Below are 21,904 nucleotides of genomic sequence, written 5' to 3'. Positions count from 1 at the left end.
TGAGAAATGTACCGATCCTCAATGCCCACCTCTGGACCAACAGCCAGCTGACTGCTTCAGAATCACCTGTACAGCAGTCATTAGAATTCTGATTCTGTAGCCCTATGATGAATACTAGAATCTATATTATAAAAAATAAATTCAAATAATTTTAATGCCCAGCCTAGTTTGAGATCTGCTGGTATTACTAACACAGAAAGAAAGCAGGCATCATACAGGCAGTGCCAGGACATTTAGCATCTCATGGAAGAAGAGTATCTTCCATCCTGCAGCATTCATAGGCTACAGACAGCAGCTCCCTGCAGAATCCAAATGAACACCATTACCATCAGTTGGACCCTGACTGATGACTACTTTCTTTCATTCACTCATGCTGGCCCTGATCCCAAGCTACTTCCTTAACATCAGGCACAATGCCCTTCTTCAGAAAAGTTCTGTTTTCATGGCCATCTGAACAAAACACACAGCTTATATAGTATATGACTTCTGGAAGAAAATTTCGAATCACAAAACACTTCACTTACCACTTACCTTCAGTGCCAAATCATAGCAAATGGCTGTGAAACAAAGAAGGGAAGAAACAGTACAAGCTTTTGACACTTTATTATTTTGATTCTACCATACAAACACCTACATGTTTCTCCACTCACAAAACACATTACTTTGCTCATCTATTTATGACAATGACAGACCTGAAAAGGCAAGAAAAAGGTCAAAATTTACAGGAAGGAATTTACTTCACGCTGACCTGTTTTGACAGTGTGCCCATAACAGTATGTATGAGTTTCATCATTGGGATTAATTTACTTACCGTTTGCAAGACAGTGAAGAAGCATAAAACCTACTTACATTGATTAAGGATTTGCCGATGTCCTTAATATCTAATATCTAAGGATATTTCCAGGAATTGGGAGAGGAGTCGGGGCCAGGAGGGAGCTGCCCTTTCCCAGAGCTCTGTTTCCAGAGTGACAGGAGAAGCAGACAGGAGAGACAGAGCACAGCCGGATCCACAGAAACCTTCTCTTCTTACTCAGACAGCTGGGAGCCTGAAATCTAAAGCTTTTATGACAGTCCCTGCTAATTCAACTTGTGCCTCTCTGACAGAAACAGACCAATCAAGTACAGCTACTTAGCACTCCCATTCTGAGTAGACCTTGCCCCACTGATAAAAATAAACTTTTAGTCTTGTTTTCTCTGTGTCCAAGGACATTCTGGAGATTCAGGTTTAACTGTACTGGGATTGGGTCGAGGTATTGATAATTTTTTTAAAAAGGGGAGAGGGGAGTCCCACTGCGCAGCTAGGATTCAGAACCATTGAAATAAATAATTTGAGGCCGAAAAAAGGCTTATAAGTCTGGATTCAAACAATGACCAGTTGGGGATTTATGACTCTGAGGCCAATCAGTGTCTTCTATGCCTTTTTTTATTTTGTGTTTTGTTTTTTTTTAAAAAAACAAAACACAAAATAAAATGACACAGGATGGGAGAGACCACTACAATACTGATAAATGAACAAAAAATTTATATCCTGAATGTAGAAAAAATTCCTATGAATCCATCAAAAAAAAGAAAACATAAATATAGGAATAAAAAAACCCTGAACATCTTCATGACACAGGAAATCCAAATGGTCAACAAACCAAATGATCAACAAAAAATCAAAATGTACTTATTACTTTTTTTCTTTGAATTTTATTTTATACAGCAGGTTCTTATTAGTTATCCATTTTATACATATTAGTGTATATATGTCAATCCCAATCTTCCAATTCATCACACCACCACCCCACCCCTCCCCCACTTCCCCCCTTAGTGTCCATACGTTTGTTCTCTACTCGATCTATATTGAGCTGCATGAGCTGTTTATGTATTTTGGAGATTAATCCTTTGTCCGTTGATTCGTTTGCAAATATTTTCTCCCATTCTGAAGGTTGCCTTTTCGTCTTGTTTGTAGTTTGCTTTTCAAAAGCTTTTAAGTTTCATTAAGTTCCATTTGTTTATTTTTGTTTTTATTTCCATTACTCTAGGAGGTGGATCAAAAAAGATCTTGCTGTAATTTATGTCAAATAGTGTTCTTCCTATGTTCTTGATTACTGTAGCTTTGTAGCATAGTCTGAAGTCAGGGAGTCTGATTCCTCCAGCTCCGTTTTTCCCCCCAAGACTGCTTTGGCTATTCGGGGTCTTATGTGTTTCCATACAAATTTTAAGATTTTTTATTTTGTTTTTTAATGTTTATCTTGTAATGTTTTATCTAACACTAGGACACTTTGTCCCTGAAAATGAAAGGTTTTAAAATATTTTAAGGTACTGTATTAATATTACATTTGCCTATACATAATATAGTTAATGATGACATATTTAAGATCCTTTAAAAATCAGAATGGAATAACTATGGTTCAGACACCTAAAATGAAGCCACATACTCATTGTGGATGTGTTTAGACATGTTCCTGCATCACTGAGAACTTGAATTCCCAATTGTGTCAAACTCAAGGACTCCACCAGCCATTTTCAAAACAATATATGCTAACAGGTGCTTGCTACAATTTTGTATTTTCAAAGTTCCCCTCCCCCTTCGCAACTATGTAACCATTTCAAACCCTAACCAATTCTTGCTTACAAGCATCCTTACATATTGTCATCTACAATTCTAATTCTTGACAAAAAATTTATGTGCCCTTGTGGTTTTCTGCCTTTATAAATTTCCCCATTTTGTAGTCTGGAAGAACACAATTTAAGTGATTCTTAGATCTGTGTCTCCTGGGCTACGGTCCTAACAAACCCCAAATAAACATCGCTTGATTTCAACCAGATCTACATTCTTGGAATTCGTGGTTAACACTAACTTAATTCAAACATCTTGAATGACCAAAGATAAAGTAATTATATAAGTAAATGTACATGACTCTTTCCTTGAAACTCCACATCTACCCCACCAAAATAAACATTGGAAGGTAGAGACTGTAATTTTGTATTTTTCAAATGAGTAAAAGGAAGATTCTGGGTAAACAGAAACATCCAGTGTCACATAGCTCATAATTAATAAAACCAGGATTTAAACTGAGATTTTCTGATGCCCACTGTGATGCACTCTCATATATACCACACCTGCCTCAAGAACGATTTTAGAAAAACAAAACCAAACCCCAAAAATGTTACTCTGAATACACACCCAACTGATTGTTCACAAAATAACAGGCTTCACAATAAATAGATGTCCCTGAACTCCAAGGAAAAAGGGTCACAGATTCTCAGCCCCAGAGTGGGCATCATTAAGTTCCAACCAATTCCAGAAAGGTGTCTTGTTCCCTAAGTACCTAAGGACATTAATTTTTATTACCTGCTGAGAAAGCCATGAAGTAGTCACACTTCTTAAAGTTGCCACTCTCATCCAGGAAGTGGACTGGGTCAAACACCTCTGGGTTGGGGAATTCTTTGTCATCATGTAGCAAAGAACTCAGCAATGTTACTATAGTCGTGCCCTGAAATGAAAGATGAAGATAAATGAATTATAAAGAGGTGGTGGAGCGGTAGAAATGTTACAAGTCATTTAGTCCCATCTTTTGATCTAGAGATGAGGAGTCCCAGGTCCAAAGAAGGGCAGTGGCAATTCCAGACAGACAGACCAAGTAATAAACAGGGATGAGTTTAAGACCAGTGGCAGTGATGTTACTAAAGTGTCCTCCAATAGCATTTGAAGTACTGTGTACTTGGTTACTTGGGTGCTAGATCTCTGAATCCCCTTTACTTATGACAACGTTTGGACACTGCTGTCTGTATCCCACACTTGACTCTATTTCATCATTTCAGCTTTCTTACATCTCATTTGTGGATCATAGTTTAAAATGGAAGCCTCTGAGGGCTCTTGAAAAGTCAGATGTATTTGGAATCTGTTTATAGGGCTTTTTAAAATAGAGGTCTGATCTGATCAAAAATGGCATCTGGCAAATCCATACAGAGACAGACTAGTGGTTGTCGGGGGCTATAAGGAGTGAGGAATGGGCAATGACTGCTTAAGGGGTGGTGGATTTCCTTTTGCAGTGATGAAAATGTTCTGGAACTAGATAGTAGCTATGGTTGCACAACACTGTGAATGTACTAAATTTCACTGAATTGTATACTTCAAAATAGCGAAAATGGTCATTTTTATGTTATACTTATTTTACTGCAGTAAGAAAGAAAATTTTCCCAAGAGGAAAAGTGACTTCTTGGATAATATCAACAAGTACGCTAACAACCAGTGAGCATTTATCTTTGGGATGAAATTTGTTTCTCTTAATTTTAAAATGTGGGGGAACACTTTGTTATGGATGAATTCTAGATTAAAAAAACAGAGATGATAAATTAGAAAAATTCTCATTTTTCAACAATTCAAGTAAAGATCATCAATTAATGCTAAAACTGTTGAATGAATTATTTGGGAAACAGTATATTCACAAGGTCTTAAAGTACCATGCCACAGATTTTTTAATTAATTATCTATGAAAACAGAACCGCAGCAATGGAGAGATATGGCAGATTTCTCCTTAATAAGTGATCACCTTAGCATCACCCATAATGGGATAAGCTGACATTATATGTCTTCAACCGAAATGTGATGCAGTGGGACATACACAACATCACCTAAGTAATTTTCTTGCCAAATACACACAACTGGAATCTAATCTCAGGAAAACAATCACATAAAGCCAGACTGAGGAACATTTAATATGACAATTGTCCTGGACTCTTCGAAATTGTCAGTGTATTAAAATGAAATAAACATAGGAAAAGGAACTGTCCTTGATAACAGGGGAGTAAAGGGGCAGATAATCAAACTAAATGCTTGTTCCTTGATTGGACACTAGATGCTCCCTCAAAAAAAGCTACACGAGATATTTTAGGATAACTGAGAAAATGTAATTATAGTATATATATATATTAGAAAAACATATTGTATAGATGATAATTCCTTTAGTGTGAATGCTTTTATTGTTATGTAGATAAAGTCCTTGTTCATTTGTTCTTAGAAGATACATACTGAAGTATTTAGGTGTTAAGTGTGATAGACAGATGACAGACAGGTAGTTACAATATAGATATATACACAATTTCATATGTATTTCATATATTATAATATTTATATCCATTGTATGTTTAAATATTATTTAAATTTTAAAATCTTTTAAATTCAAAACTGGGGGTAATTGCACCCCTTAAGTTTATCGTATTTAAGGTCTATAATTCTGTTTTTAAAATTATTGCCTTGCATATTTTAAAACAAATAATACAGGAAAATGTTACTTTAAGATTTTAAAAGCAGGTATATTTTCAGCAAATGGTGCTGGGACAAGTAGATAACCATAAAGAAAAGAAATGAAATATGACCATTACTTCACTCCATAAGTAAAAAATGAACTTTAAATGGATCATAGAGCTAAATATAAACGCGAAAAGTATAAAACTTGAAAAAGAAAAGCATAAATATTTGATAGCATGTGCTGGAAAATAAATATGACACAAAAGCCCAACTCATAAGAGAAATAATCGATAAACTGGACTTCATAAAAATTTTAAACTATGCTTTTTTTTTTAAACTTCTGCTCCTTGAAATACATTCTTAGAAACCAAAAAAAGAAAGAAAAAGACACAAACCGGGAGTAAACATGTGCAACACTGAGACATGACAAAGGGATTGCACACGAAGTATATAAAGAATTGCAATAATTAAATAAAGGAAACTCAATAAAAAATAGGACTTTGAGCAAACACTATCAGTGAACACATACGAATGGCCAATCAACATATGAAAAGAAGCCAAATATCATTATTCACCGAGAAAATAGAAGTAAAACAAAATGAGATATCACTACACAACCACTTCAGTGTCTAAAATTTAGAGGGTGCGGCGGCAAGTGTTGGGGCGTGGAAGTTGGTGGGCACGCAGACAGCGCACCCAGGTCCCATTCAGGGCCAGCGGCCACGTGCTTGCCCGCGACCCGGCCTCTTAGCGAGCACAATGCAAACCGTAAACAACACAACAGTGTGGGAGGAGCCTTTGCCTCTCGAGCTTTCTTTGCCTAGTCTCCGGCCTCATGACGCTTCAGGCGAAGGGCCGTCTTTCTGCCCCCAGTTCCCGCGCCGCGCGGGGGACCCGCAACTGTGCCACCGGCTCCGGAGCTGAGAGCGCTGCCAGGCTGTCGCGCCAGGATGGGGGATGAGCAAGTCGGGCGCTATACCTGGTCCAGGCAGCGCCGCCCCACCTGCCCTGCGCCCTCGGAGGGGAGGCTCGTGTCACAGGTTGGACCACGTCGCACGGCGCCTCGCTGCTGCCAACCCCTAGGCACTCCCTGTGCTGCAAAAAAGCGTGTTCGGAGAGGCCACCGCTTCAGCAGTGAGGCCTGCCTCCACCCGCCGTCCGACCCTGTAGGCGCGGGATCCAAAGTTGGATTCCAGCCGGGCTGAGCCTCAGCCCGCTCGGGGACTATGGGCACCACCAGCCAGCGGAAAGGGGTGTGGCTTCACGGGGTGGCGCCAAGGTCCCAACCTTTAACCCCTCATCCCCGCCCCACCTTCCACGTGGGGCGAGTCAGACATCTGACACGCGCCGGCAAGCCCTTACACGGAAAAGCGAGAAAACCTCCAGCGTTAGCACACCGGACAATCAGTTCCACCAAAGTTAACAACGATGCTTTAAATGTTTTATTTTCTTCGCTTTAAAAATATTTACAGATCTGAAATCTCTCCCCATTCGCCCCTACCCATACTCAGGACAAGAGAAACGGAAAGAGGCGTTGAGATGATTGTTCAAAGCCCCCAAGGGCCGGCTTGGCCGGCCATGTGTGCGGGTACATAAATACAGGTGTGTATGTGGGGAGAGGCGTGTACTTGGTTTGGTGTTTTTCTGATTTTTTTTCCCCTACCAGTCAATATCGTTCTGGCCAAAACTCCCTTTCCCACCACCACCCAAGAACAGCCCCTCCAAAATGGTTTTCAAAACGTATTGGATTGTTTTGGGTAGAACGAGGTGATCTGGCTGGAGGAATGCCGATAAATACCAGAAACAAAACAAAAAATAGGGCAGAGGCCATAAATAAGAAATAATAAATTTAAAATAAAATAAAATTTAAGAACACTAACAACGGCAAGTGTTGGAGGGTACCTACCTCCAGCAATTGGAACTTTCATATATTGCTAGTAGGAGGGAAAAATGTCACAGCCGTATTAGAAAACAGTTTGGTGGGTTTTTTAAATAAAGTTAAACTTTAAATAAAGTTAAACATTTAACTTTAAACTCCCACTCCTCGGTATTTACCCAAAAGAAATGAAAACTTATGTCCACACAAAAACCTGTATCAAATGTTTAAAGCACCCTGGGGATGAAACAGTTTCTGAATTTAACATCACGGGTCACTGCATGGGGCAGGTTGGTGGAGATAAGGTCAATGTATCTCTGGATCTCATGCACCACAGCATCCATGTGGCTCCTGTCCTGCATGCAGGGACTCTGGTGTCTGCCAATCACACAGTCAATCTCTTTCTGGACTTTAGCTGATAAGACACAAGTGAGACTGATGGAAAAACAGGAAAATACATACCACATTTGCATACCAATTAAGAGTTACATAAAGCTCTGTGAAGGTGTTCCAACATCATTATAAACATCAGTTACAGGCCCAGAAGGACACCTAGACATACAGAATGAGTTGCCATAATATAGGTACAAATGACTTTCATACAAGCTAGGCTTTGAGATATATCTGTGCACACCTATATATTAGCATACAGGATCATTAATACAAATAGAAATTATGAAATGCTTCAAATATAAATATTACATTTTTTTTTGAGGAAGAGCTATTTTAATTTTCTATTAAACATTCTTCCAAAAACATTATTTTACCCCATATCTTACCGAGTTATTAGAAATAACATTAGCATGAGAAAAACTAGCAAGGTAATAATAGGGAAAACACATCACATGCCAAAGTCTGATATGAAATTTACCTTTAAAAAAAAAAAGGAATAAAAAGTAGTATTCCTTTAAATTGAATTTAAGAAACTAGGAAGGGGCTTCCCTGGTGGCGCATTGGTTGAGAGTCCGCCTGCCGATGCAGGGGACGCGGGTTCGTGCCCCGGTCCGGAAGGATCCCACACGCTGCGGAGCAGCTGGGCCCGTGAGCCATGGCCGCTGGGCCTGCGCGTCCAGAGCCCGTGCTCCGCAGCGGGAGAGGCCACAACAGTGAGAGGCCCGCGTACCGCAAAAAAAAAACAAAAAACAAAACTAGGAAGGTAAATTAAATGTGCCTTGTTCAACTAAACATATGAAAAGGGAAAATTATAACAAAGGAAGGAGAGTTTTACAAATTTAATTAAATTAATACGAGATTATAATTTGAAAACTGTTTATCTCAAAGCAAACTTTATTTGTTCAATTATTTTTAACAACAGTGTTTTATGATTCTAATACATTGATTTTTTTCCAAGAAGGAAACTCACTTAAAAATATTTTTGTTTTAAAAAATAGGCCTTTTTTCAGCTATATATTTTTTCTCCCCAGCCTTGATCATATTTCTTTGATTTGGGAAGAAAATACTGTTTTGATGGCATGAAATGCAAAACTGTAAAGATTTTTTTAAAAAAACATCCCAGTACAGAATTTTATAAATTATCAGTGGAAAACAGATCAAGGTCTCAAGTGTACAACACTAATTACTGGCCAGCTACTGGTATTGTTTCCTCCCTAGTTCTCCCAAGGAAAACTTAAATTGAGTCTTTTATACTTTATAAGCAAAATGAGAGCTTTTGTTTACATAGTTTTTGGATTTTGCTATTCCTGATTTTAGGCTACCCCAAACCATAATTACCATATTAACTTTGTCATGCACAGTTGCACGCAGTAGTATACCATCAGGTTCTAGTCACCCAGAGCTTAGGAAAAACAGGATCGGTCACACCCATTTAAAAACAAATACGCTATCTGCCAATGTGTAGTTTCAATCTAAGCTCTGACAATGAAATATATGGACATATATCTATACATCTCATCTTGATTTTCAAAGTTAAGCAAAGAGAGTTCTTCACAGCTTAGCTTTGCCTGGCTGAAGATGATTTTGTAACTTCATAGCCAGACCCATGTTGCCAGTGATTTTCAATTTACCTCGAAAGAAGGCCGACTGAGGATTCATTTTACCAGTCATCAAAGCCAGTAAGTCCGAGTCAGCCATTGCAATTGTGTAGTCGCCCTTCTTATCTGAGTTAGGGAGCCCTGATCCTTTGCCATTCTTCACATCCACCACCCAGGTGGCTTCTTTAGCTCCAGGGCCATCCTTCACCTTGAAGGCAAAAATACCACCGATTTTCTTCACACACTGCTCCCCTTCCTCTTCAAGCTTCTTCTCAGTCTCCTTAAAGACAAGATTTGCCTTAAATCCATCAACTGCAGAGCTGGTTGGAGCAGCCTCAATTTGATGAGTTCTCAAAGAACCAGCAGCTTCAGGAAAACCCATCTTGTACAGCGTGACCACTACTGCTCCTCCGATGCCCAAATTATGCTGCAGAGCAACCTTTGCACCAGGAACTTGCCTTTTTCCGGCTTCCTAAATATTACATTATGAACTCAAGAAATTACTGTCCTCGCAGAAAGAAAAAACAAGAATCAAGTATTAATTTCACTTTAAAAATCAAATTCTGTAACTGATGTATATGTATGTATGGTTTGTGTGACTGTACACGTGTTGTGTATTTATTTGCAACTTTGAATGCTATCTTCTTTAATCCTCATACTCCTCCCAAAGGTGGCCACTTTGAAGCATTCTAGCAGTTTCTTCTGAAATTTAAATTTCATATTTCTAAATAATTACTAGGGCTTCCCTGGTAGCGCAGTGGTTAAAGAACCCCCCTGCCAATGCAGGGGACACAGGTTTGAGCCCTGGTCCGGGAAGATCCCACATGCCGTGGAGCAACTAAGCCCATGCGCCACAACTACTGAGCCTGCACTCTAGAGCCTGCGAGCCACAACTACTGAGCCCGCATGCCTAGAGCCCATGTTCTGCAACAAGAGAAGCCACCGCAATGAGAAGCCCTCGCACCGCGATGAAGAGTAGCCCCCACTTGCCACAACTAGAGAAAGCCTGCACACAGCAATGAAGACTCAATGCAGCCAAAAATAAATAAATAAATAAAATAAATTTATTTTAAAAATTACTACTTTTATTTCCTGAGTTATCCATTTTTAGACAATGTATAATGACTTTCTGGTAAGTGAGATGAGGGCTTACATCTCAACCACCACCCCATACAAAATAAGTACCCACAAACAGATACATACATACACATACACACACACACACACACACACACACACACGCACAACTTCCCCTCACTCAATTTTCTGCAATATATTTATATCAATTTTTTATTATATCACTATTCATTGTTTATATCATTATGACTATGTAAATACTGTACAAGTAAGACAACTATGATTATGTTGACTCTTTTGTACATTCTTGGTCTTTTAACACGTATTTCAATTCCTAATTTTTAGATGCCAATTTAGAATTATTGCAAATGCTCAGGCAGATGTTTCAAACTCTTAGTAATTAATTTTCTAATTACTGAGAAGCCTCAATTTATCATTTCTCTTTTGTTCTTGGTGTCTCCTCTCCCAACTGCTTTATCCACCTAGTCCATTTTGAAATAGATGTTTTCTAAACCTTGTAACCAGCACCCTCTATGAAACCTCCATTTTCCTACATGAGATCTCCTGACTCTTCAGGAATAACTCTCATTTGTAATTAATTTATCATCATTTCAATGGGGTTCTGACCTAGAAAAACATAATTTGCTTAAAGATAATTTTTTTTTAAATTGTTCATAAAAGTTAAACCTATTGCCCTGAAAGGAAATTCTTACGGCAAACACCATTTTTCTGGACTCAGACTTCTGGAATAATAAAATTCCTTTTGAAGTGTGACATAAGTACAAAAAAAGAAAATTACAGGCCAATATTCCTGATGAACATAGATGCAAAAATTCTCAACACAATGCTAGCAAACTGAATACAAGAGCACATTAGAAGGATCACACACCGGGCTTCCCTGGTGGCGCAGTGGTTAAGAGTCCGCCTGCCAATGCAGGGGACACGGGTTCGAGCCCTGGTCCAGGAAGATCCCACATGCCGTGGAGAAACTAAGCCATATGCCACGACTACTGAGCCTGCGCTCTAGAGCTGGCGAGCCACAGCTGCTGGGCCCGTGAGCCACAACCGCTGAAGCCCACGTGCCTGGAGTCTGTGCTCCGCAGCAAGAGAGGCCACTGCAGTGAGAGGCCCGCGCACCACAATGAAGAGTAGCCCCTGCTCGCCTCAACTTGAGAGAGCCCGCGCACAGCAGCGAAGACCCAACAGAGCCAAAAATAAATAAATAAATAAAATGAATTTTTAAAAAAATTAAAAAAAAAAGAAGGATCACACACCATGATTAAGCCAGATTTATCCTTGAGATATATGGATGGTTCAAAATATGCAAAACAATAAATATGATGTACCACATTAATAGAATAAAGGATAAAAATCATACTGTCATCTCAATAGATGGAGAAAAAACATTAGACAAAATTTAACATCCTTTCATGATAAAAACTCCTCCCAACAAATTATGTATAGAAGGAATGTATCTCAACAAAATAAAGGAATGTCTCTCAACATATATGACAAGCCCAGGGCTAACATACTCAACGGTGAGGGGAGTGACATCAGCATTACAGCAGTGTGACAAGCCCAGGGCTAACATACTCAACGGTGAGGGGAGTGACATCAGCATTACAGCAGTGTGAGACACTCCCTTTGTCCCCACCTTCAATCTACAACCAGTTCAACGTCCATAACTCAACAAAGGGAACTCTGCCCAACACATGAGGATGGCAGAGAATTCCACACATCTCTACATTTAAAGGTGGGTGGATTGGAACACATAGAGGAGGCAGAATGGAGGGAACAGGTAAGGCAATGCCTGAGATCCTGGCACCCAGTCATGGCATCTAAGCCCACAGCCCCAGAGAATCCAGGAGTAGCGGTGGGGGGGGGGGCATTGCACACAATTCTGACCTCCCAGTCACAACAGCACCCACAGCCACAGGGAACTGAGAAGTGGCAGCAGGACCTGTGACTCTGTCCCTTCAGCTGTGGAAGCACCTGCAACTCTGGACCCCCACCCTCCCACCCACAGCAGCAGCACCCATGAACCTGAAAACCCCTAATGCAGCAGAGGTGACCATAGCTCCAACTGCCCTCCAACTCCCACCCTCCCCCCTCGGCAGTGAAGCCCACAGCACAGACGACCCTGGGCAAGGTGCCTGCCTTTCTGGTGCCCCAGGCGGCAATGCCAGCAATAGCAGTGACACCAGCAACAGCAAGGCACCAGTGACAATGAGGGCACCGAACAACACCTCTGGCAAAGGCAGTGGGGTGGAAAGTGCCAATTCTCAAATATAGCCAGAGGCAGTTGAAGTAAGAGAAACCAAAAACCTGTGTTATAGTGTCATCTACTGAAAACAAACAAAAAGGCCTCCAATTACAAGCCTGTTGAATTGTTAGAAACAAGTTTAAAAGAAAGACAAAGCACCTTTACCTAACGAAGAAAGGTGTTTGCTACTTCAAATGCACCAATAGAAGAACAACTCATCAAGCACCATCGTAACAATGGCATAAAAATTCTCCAGAAGCCAAACTGAAAATTACAGAATATTGAGATCTAATTGATAGACAATTCAAGAGAGCTGTCGTGAAGAAACTCAAATTCAACATGATACAGCAAAACTCAGGCAGTTCAATGAGCTAAGGAATGAAGTTAATGAATAGAAAGAAGACCTTACCAAAGAGACTGAAACATTAAAAAAAAAAATCTGGAGCTGAAGCATGCAATAAATGAGATGAAGAACACATTATAAAGCAGGCGTCCCCAGCCCCTGGGCCACCTGTTAGGAATTGGGCCGCACAACAGGAAGTGAGTGGTGGGCCAGTGAGCGAAGCTTCATCTGCCGATCCCCATCGCTCCCCATCACTCACATGACTGCCTGAACCATCACCCACTGCCCCCGTTCGTGGAAAAACTGTCTTCCACGAAACCCGTCCCTGATGCGAAAAAGGTTGGGGACCGCTGTTATAAAGCATTGGAAATAGGGCATCCCATGGAAGAGAGAATTAGGGAGCCCGAAGATAGAAATCTAGACATGATTCTGGTTGAAGAGGAGAGAGAAATAGGGTGTTAAAAAAAAATTGAAGAAATTCTAAAAGAACTATTGGAATCCATTAGGAAGGACAACATAAGGATAATGGGTATCCCACAGGAGAAGAGAGGGAGAAGGGAACAGAGAGTTCATTTAAAGAAATAATAACTGAGAACTTCCTAAACCTGGGAAAGGAACTGGATATATAAGTGTGTGAAGCTAAGAGAACACCTAATTACCTCAATGCAAAAAGACCTTCTCCAAGACACATTATATTAAAACTGCCAAAAGTCAATGACAAAGAAATCCCCATATGCTGTTGGTGGAAATGTAAACTGGTTCAGCCACTATGGAAAAGAGTATGGAGATTTCTAATGAAATTAAGAATAGAACTACTATAGGATCCAGCTATTTCATTTCTGGGTATTTATACAAAAAATATGAAAACACTTATTTAAAAAGATATATGCACCGCTATGTTCACTGCAGCATTAAAATAGCCAAGATATGGAAACAACCTATGTGGTCATAAACAGATGAATGGATAAAGATGATGTGGTATATATATAATGCAATACTACTCAGTGAAAGAAAGAGAGAGAGAGAGAGAGATAAAGAAAGAAAGGAAGGAAGAAAGGAAGGAAGGAAGGAAGGAAGGAGGGAAGGAGGGAAGGAGGGAGGGAGGGAGGGAGGGAGGGAGAAAGGAAGGAAAGAAAGAAATCTTGCCATTTGCAACATGGGTAGACCTTGAGGGTATTTGCTAAGTGAAATGAGCCAGAGAAAGACAAACACTGTATGCTTCCATTCACATGTGGAATATACAAACAAACAAACAAAACAAAAACAAAAACATAGATACACAGAACGGAGTAGTGGTTACCAGAAGGGAAGCAGAGTGAAGGGAGGGCAAGATGGGTAAAGGGGGTCAACTGTACAGTGAACGGATGGAAACTAAACTTTTGGTGGTGAGCACACTGCAGTGTATACAAAATGTGATGTTGTACACATGGAACATATATAATGTTATAAACCAATGTTACCTCAGTAAAGCATTTAATTTTAAAATAAATAAATAAGTAAAGGGAAGAGTGGATGGTTAACCAAAAAAAAGGTAAAATGCTATAAGCTATTCTTTTTTTTTAAGAGGTAAAATATATTAGCTGTATAATAGTATTTATTTAAAACCATTTATAATTTTTAATGAATATTGGAGACCAAATGAAATGTATAGCATGATGTTTTTAATCCAGTGTGAGTGGGAAACAAATAGTACATGAAATTATGACCCCACCATTTTGTTCCTGCTCTTTTGAGCCAGACCTTTTAACTCTCAGTTTATTAGGGAATATTTTAACCCAATTATACCAACATTGATGGATTTTTATCAAAAGGTGTTTTCTGATATTATTCCAATTAAGCAAATATAATTCTTTCATTAATATTACTATAAGCTATTCTTGTAAGATCAGGAACCAGAAAAGGATGCCCACTCTCCCCACTTTTATTTAACATAGTACTAGAAGTCCTAGCCAAAGCATTAGACAAGAAAAATAAAGGCATCCATTTTGTAAAGGAAGAAGTTAAATTGTCTCTATTTACAATGATAGGATCTTACATATAGAAAATCCTAAAGACTACACCAAAAACTGTTAGAACTAATAAACAAATTCAGTAAAATAGCAAGATACAACTCAGTGTATAGAAATCAGTTATGTTTCTATATACTAACAATGAACTATCTGAGAGAGAAATGATAAAAATAATCCACTTATAAAACCATCAAAAAGAATAGAACACTTAGTAATAAATCTGACCAAAGAGGTGAAAGATCTGTACATCAGAAACTATAAAACACTGATTAAAAAGAATTGAAGAGAACACAAATAAAAAGATATCCTGCAGTCATGGATTAGAAGAATGAATATTCTCTAAATGTCCACATTACCTAAAGCAATCTACTGATTCAATGTAATCCTTATCAAAATTCTAATAACATTTTCACAGAAATAGAAAAAGGAATCTTAAAATTCATATGGAACCACAGAAAAACCTTGAACAAACCAAACAATCTTGAGAAAGAAAAACAAAGCTGGAGGCACCAAAATTTCTGATTTTGAACTATATTACAAAGATACAGTAATAAAAACAGTAGAATACTGGCATAAAAACAGACACATAGATCAATGGAACATAATGAATACAGCAGAAATACAGATGGTCCCCAACTTATGACAGTACCATTTACAGTTTTTTCCACTTTACAATGGTAGAAAAGCCATATGCATTGAGTAGAAACTGTACTTGGAATTTTGAATTTTGGTCCTTTCTTAGACTAGCAATACGCAGTATGATACTTTCTCATAATGCTGGGCGGCAGCAGCAAGCCACAGCTCCCGGTCAGCCATGCAATCATGCGGATAAACAACCAATACATTTACAACCACATTCTGTACCCATACAACTATTCTTTTTCTCACTTTCAGTACAGTATTCAATAAATTACATGAGATATTCAATGTTTATAATAAAATAAACTTTGTGGCAGGTGATTTTGCCCAACTATAGACTAATGTATGTGTTCTGAGCATGTTTAAGGTAGGCTGAACTAAACTATGCTATTTAGTAGGTTAGATGTATTAAGCACATTTTTGACATATAACATTTTCAACTTAAAATGGGTTCACTGGGATGTAACCCCATTGTAAGTTGAGAAAGATCTGTAAATCCAGGTATCTACAGTCACTCTCTTTGACAGGGGTGCCAAGAATACACAGTGGGAAAATGATAGTCTCTTCAATAAGTGGTGCTGGGAAAACTGGATATTCACATAAAAAAGAATATAATTTGATCCTTATCTTACACCATTCATAAAAATTAATTCAAAATGGTTTAAAGACTTAAATGTAAGACCTCAAATCATAAAGCTCCTAGTAAAAAACATAGGGGAAAAGTTCCTTGACATGGTCTTGGCAATAATTTTTGATATGACACCAAAAAACACACAGGCAATAAAAGCAAAAATAAACAAGTAAGACTACATCAGTATAAAAAAGCTTCTACACAGGAAAAGGAACAACCAACAAAATGAAAAGGCAACCTACAGAATGGGAGAAAATATTTGTGAAATACATCTGACAAGGTGTTAATATCCAAATTATATAAGGAACTCAAACAACTCAATAGCTAATAATAATAACAGTAATAATAACCCAATTAAAATGGGTAAAAGACCTGAATAAACATTTTTCCAAAGAAGATGTACAAATGGCCAACAGGTATACGAAAAGGTACTCGACATCAGGGAAATGAGACATCACCATACACCTGTTAGTATGGCTATTACCAAAAAGACAAGAGATAACAAGTATTAGTGAGGATGTAGAAAAAAGGAAACCCTTATACCTTGTAGATGGAAATGTAAACTGGTACAGCCATCATGGAAAACAGCATAAAAGTTCCTCAAAAAATCAAAAACAGAACTACCATACGATCCAACAATTTCACTTCTGGGTATATATCCAAAGGAAATGAAATCAGTATCTCAAAGAGATATCTGCATTCCCATGTTCACTGCAACATTATTCACAATAGCCAAGATATGGAAACAACCTAAGTGTCTATCAATGGATAAACAGATAAAGAAAAGATGATGTATACAACAGAATATTATTCAGCCAATAAAGGTGAAAATCCTGCCATTTGCAACAACGTGAATGAACCTGGAGGATATTATGCTAAGAAAAAGTAAGCCAGACACAAAAAGACAAATACTGCATGATCTAACTTATATGTGAAATATAAAAAAGTCAAACTCATAGAAACAAAGAGTGGAGGGATGGCTGTCAGAGGCTGGGGTGGGGGAAATGGGGAGATGTTGGTCAAAGGGTACAAATTTTCAGTTATAATATGAACAAGTTCTGGGGATCTAAAGTATCAATACAACATGGTGAGCATAGTTAACAATGCTGTATTGTATACTTGAACTTTGCTAAGAGTAGTTAATTAGCTTGATTGTGGAAATCATTTTGCAATTTGATTTCACAATATGAAATCATGTTGTACACCTTAAATATATAAATTTATATTTGTTAATTATATCTCAAGAAAATGGGAAAAAATAAAGTTGTTCAAAAAGGGAAAAAATTCCTTTAGGCACTTCTTTTGTCTAAATAGCATAGATCTTTTTCTAAATCTAACCTTGTAAAGAACTTCCCAGACTGGAAATTTTCTCAGCCTTTCTTACCAAATTTCTAGAATTGATGCTATACTTCAACAAATATAGTTCCCATCTTCCCTACCCTAGCATTAGAATGCTGCATATTCAGAATAAGGAAAGATTTCTGCAAAAACATACCTACCATTCAAAGTGGACTCTTCTTAAGAAAACTAATATTCAATCCTAGGCCAATTTATGCTGGCTGTGCCTGCTGCAAATCCCTTCCCATGAAGTCCAGACACTTATCCAGAATTTTTTATTGATGAAATCCATAGCTTTACTGCCTTTGCTACTGCTCACACTGTCTTCACTTTTCTCAGTCTTTCTCCCCTATTGTACAAATTTGTCTCACTTTTAACCTTTTTAAAATATTTTAATCTTAAACTTATAGCTGGTGGCACAGAAATTTCAAAAATAAAGCTTCTCTAAGAGAAATAAGATGGAGGACCCAATATCTTCTCTGAAATTCACTCTGCCCACCATCTTGCTCATACCCGTGACCTCTCGGCACTTTAGCAGGAGGTGAAGCCCATCTCTCGGTGTGGTGTTCGTTTCCTCTGTCCCAGCTCCAAACAAATCAGTTACAGTGGCTATCAAGTTTTCAAAAGTAAACTCCATCTGTTGATTGTGCTTTTCCTAGGAATTATCTGATGTAATTATCTGACAGTTTGACAGCATATATAATTACAGTCAATCCAAAATAACACACATTGTTATAAAGCTAAGCAAACTTAGACACTGGAGTGCAGTATTAAAACAACAACTGTACGGTATGGCAAAGTGTGCGGATTGGGCTGACACAATCTTCATTACCTACTCCTTTTCCCTTGCTTGCCTAAAAATTTCATTCCAAGCCTCTTTTGCAGCTACATTGGCCAAGCAACACACTTCTTACCAATGGCCTACTGATGCCAGTTTCTCCCTTTCTTTCTTCATACTCAAAACACAGATATGAAGGTGAAGGTGGTGTAGACATCATCTTGGAACATGAGTATCTGAGCATGAAGATGAAGCCTATATACTTAAGAATGCTGAAGAAAAATGGAAGGCACTTGAGTCCATGATACTTCAGGGCTAGCTCTGGACTGCCCAACATGAGACTCTCTCTATGTGAGATAAATAAACCCACTGTTTCTTTAAGCCTTTGTTAATTTTTTTTCTTATTGGTAGGCAAACACAATCTTAATTGATAGAAATGAGCAAATTAGAGCTATATTTTGAAAACCATTATAAGCCAGAATCAAGAGTTTGCAATTCTCTTCTCCCACTGAAGAATTTATGTGGATTCTGTTTTGCCTAAAGACCCATTATGAAGTTGAAAATGTGCAAAAACTAACATGGCAGCACATCCTAGAATAGATTATAGAGAAAGAGAATGGATTCACAAAGACAAAACGGGGCTGGCCACTACTGTATTCCAAGATATGAGGCAATAGGCAACTTAGTCTAGGAAACAAGTACAGATGCTAAGGGTCAGGAAGTGACTGAATAAAGCTCTCACAAGTCAGAAGTTGGGAGAGTAAAAGCCCTTCACAGGGACAACTAAGGTTGGTTTAGATGAGGGATGTATGTGATTCAAAATTGAAAATAACAATGGGACAATCTGAAATAATGACTACAGAGGTCATTAACAAACCAAAAAATAATTTCTTCCTATCCAGTCCTCTAGACCGGCACTAATTTAATAAGGCTCTTATAATCCCCAAATGACCTGTGGCATGCCCAATATTATGTAATCCAACACCATTAAGACAGACAACCCTATCGACAGTTGTACTTGGTAGATACAAGTAGTCATCCTCATTGGTAACATCAACTTCACACAGTTTTCTAACCTTTTCAACTCAAAATTACTCTGAGGCCAAGAAGGAGAGCAGAGTTCTTATAAACCATTATTATTATTTCCATCTGTTCAAGTGAATTTGAAGCATCAGTGGTTATGTACACATAGCCTATCAAAAGTAAGTTAGCCTGTACAAAACCTTGCTGAAAGAAATTAAAGAAGAACTAAATACATGGAAATACATCCCATGTTCATCTATTGAAAGACTTAGTATTCTTAAGATGGCATTACTCCTGAACTGACCTACAGATTCAACACGATCCATATCAAAATCACTGTTAGCTTTTTGCAGAAATTGATGAGATTGTCCTAAAATTCATGTGGAAATTTAAGTGACCAAGAATAGATAGAACAATCTTGGAAAGAAGAACAAAACTGGAAGACTCACACTTCCCATATTAAAAATTACAATAAAGCTATGGTAATCAAGATTGTGTGGTACTGGCAAAGAGCAAGATATATAGACAAGTGGAATAGAATTGAGAGTCCAAAAGTAAACCCTTCACATTTACCACTAATTGTCAACAAAGTTGCCAAGATCATTCTATGTGAAAAGAATAGTCTTTTCAACAAATGGTGCTGGGACAACTGGACACCTACATGCAAAAAAATGAAGCTGGACCCATACCTCACACTATTATCAAAAATTGATTTAAAATGGATCATAGACCTAAATATAAGAGCTAAAACTATAAAACTATTAGAAGAAAACTTGGAGGAAATCATTGTGACCTTGGATTAGATAACAGTTTCTTAGATATGACACCAAAAGCACAGGCAACCAAAGAAAAAGATTAATAAATTGGTTTTCATGAAATCGAAAACTTCTGAATTTCAAAACACACTATCAAGAAAGTAAAAGGACAGGGACTCCCTGGTGGTCCACTGGTTAAGACTCCACACTTCCTATGCAGGGGGCGCGGGTTCAATCCCTGGTCAAGGAACTAAGATCCTACATGCCTGCATGGCATGGCCAAAAAATATATAAAATAAAATAAAATAGGGCTTCCCTGGTGGTGCAGTGGTTGAGAGTCCGCCTGCCAATGCAGGGGACACAGGTTTGTGCCCCGGTCTGGGAAGATCCCACATGCCGCAGAGCGGCTAGACCCGTGTGCCACAACTACTGAGCCTGCACGTCTGGAGCCTGTGCTCCACAACGGGAGAGGCCCGCGTACTGCAAAAAAATAAAAATAAAAATAAAATAATTTAAAAAAGGAAGTAAAAAGACAACCCATAAAATGAGACAAAATGTCTGCAAATCATATATTGCATAAGGCACTTGTATCTATAACACTGAAGAACTCTTACATCTCAACAATTTAAAAATAAAAACAAAAATTAACAAATAGGACCTAATTAAACTTAAAAGCTTTTGCACAGCAAAGGAAACCATAAACAAGATGAAAGAAAACCCTTAGAATGGGAGAAAATATCTGCAAATGAAGCAACTGACAAAGGATTCATCTCCAAAACATACAAACAGCTCATGCAGCTCAATATCAAAAACACAAACAACCCAATCCAAAAATGGGTGGAAGACCTAAATAGACATTTGTCCAAAGAAGACATACAGATGGCCAACAAACACATGAAACGATGCTCAACATCACTAATTATTAGAGAAATGCAAACCAAAACTACAATGAGGTATCACCACACACCCGTCAGAATGGCCATCATTAAAAAATCTACAAACAATAAATGCTGGAGAGGGTGTGGAGAAAAGGGAACCCTCTTGCACTGTTGGTGGGAATGTAAATGGATATAGCCACTATGGAGAACAGTATGGAGGTTCCTTAAAAAACTAAAAATAGAACTACCATATGACCCAGCAATCCCAGTCCTGGACATATACCAGGAGAAAGCCATAATTCAAAAAGACACATGCACCCCAATGTTCATTGCAGCACTATTTCCAAGAGCCAGGACATGGAAGCAACCTAAATGTCCATCAACAGAGGAATGGATAAAGTAGATGTGGTACATATATACAATGGAATATTACTCATCCATAAAAAGGAACGAAATTGGGTCATTTGTAGACATGTGGATGGACCTAGAAACTGTCATACATAGTGAAGTAAGTCAGAAAGAGAAAAACAAATATCGTATATTAACGCATATATGTGGAATCTAGAAAATGGTATAGATGATCTTATTTGCAAGGCAGAAATAGAGACACAGGTGTAGAGAACAAATGTATGGACACCAAGGGGGGAAAGGGGGGGGTGGGATGAATGGGGAGATTGGGATTGACATTTACACACTATTGATACTCTGTATAAAATAGATAACTAATGAGAACCTACTATATAGCTCAGGGAACTCTACTCGATACTCCAATAAAAATTAATTAAAAAATAATAACAGCCAAATTCAAAAATGGGCAAAGCACTGAAATAGACATTTTTCCAAAGAGATACATAAATGGCCAACAAGAACATGAAAGATGCTCAACATCATTAGCCATCAGGGAAATACAAATCAAAACCACAAGGAAAGACCACTTCACACCTACTAGGATGGCTAGAATCAAATGGACAGATAGGGCTTCCCTGGTGGCGCAGTGGTTGAGAGTCCGCCTGCCGATGCAGGGGACATGGGTTCGTGCCCCGGTCCGAGAAGATCCCACATGC

At 38.4% G+C, this 21,904-nt stretch overlaps 2 pseudogenes; both read right to left on the bottom strand.

Moving 5' to 3' along the window:
• Positions 1-3,326: 3,326 nt before the first annotated feature.
• The window catches only part of LOC112409847 (cytochrome P450 2C18-like), a 40,699-nt pseudogene continuing 22,121 nt past the window's right edge, over positions 3,327-21,904 (bottom strand).
• On the bottom strand, positions 9,060-9,503 carry LOC112409848 (non-specific lipid-transfer protein pseudogene; annotated as a pseudogene).

This window comes from Neophocaena asiaeorientalis, unplaced genomic scaffold, assembly GCF_003031525.2.
Source record: "Neophocaena asiaeorientalis asiaeorientalis breed wild unplaced genomic scaffold, Neophocaena_asiaeorientalis_V1.1 scaffold554, whole genome shotgun sequence".
Taxonomy (NCBI): domain Eukaryota; kingdom Metazoa; phylum Chordata; class Mammalia; order Artiodactyla; family Phocoenidae; genus Neophocaena; species Neophocaena asiaeorientalis.
Note: the sequence above shows the minus strand (reverse complement) of the source record. Positions and strands in the feature narration are given on the sequence as shown.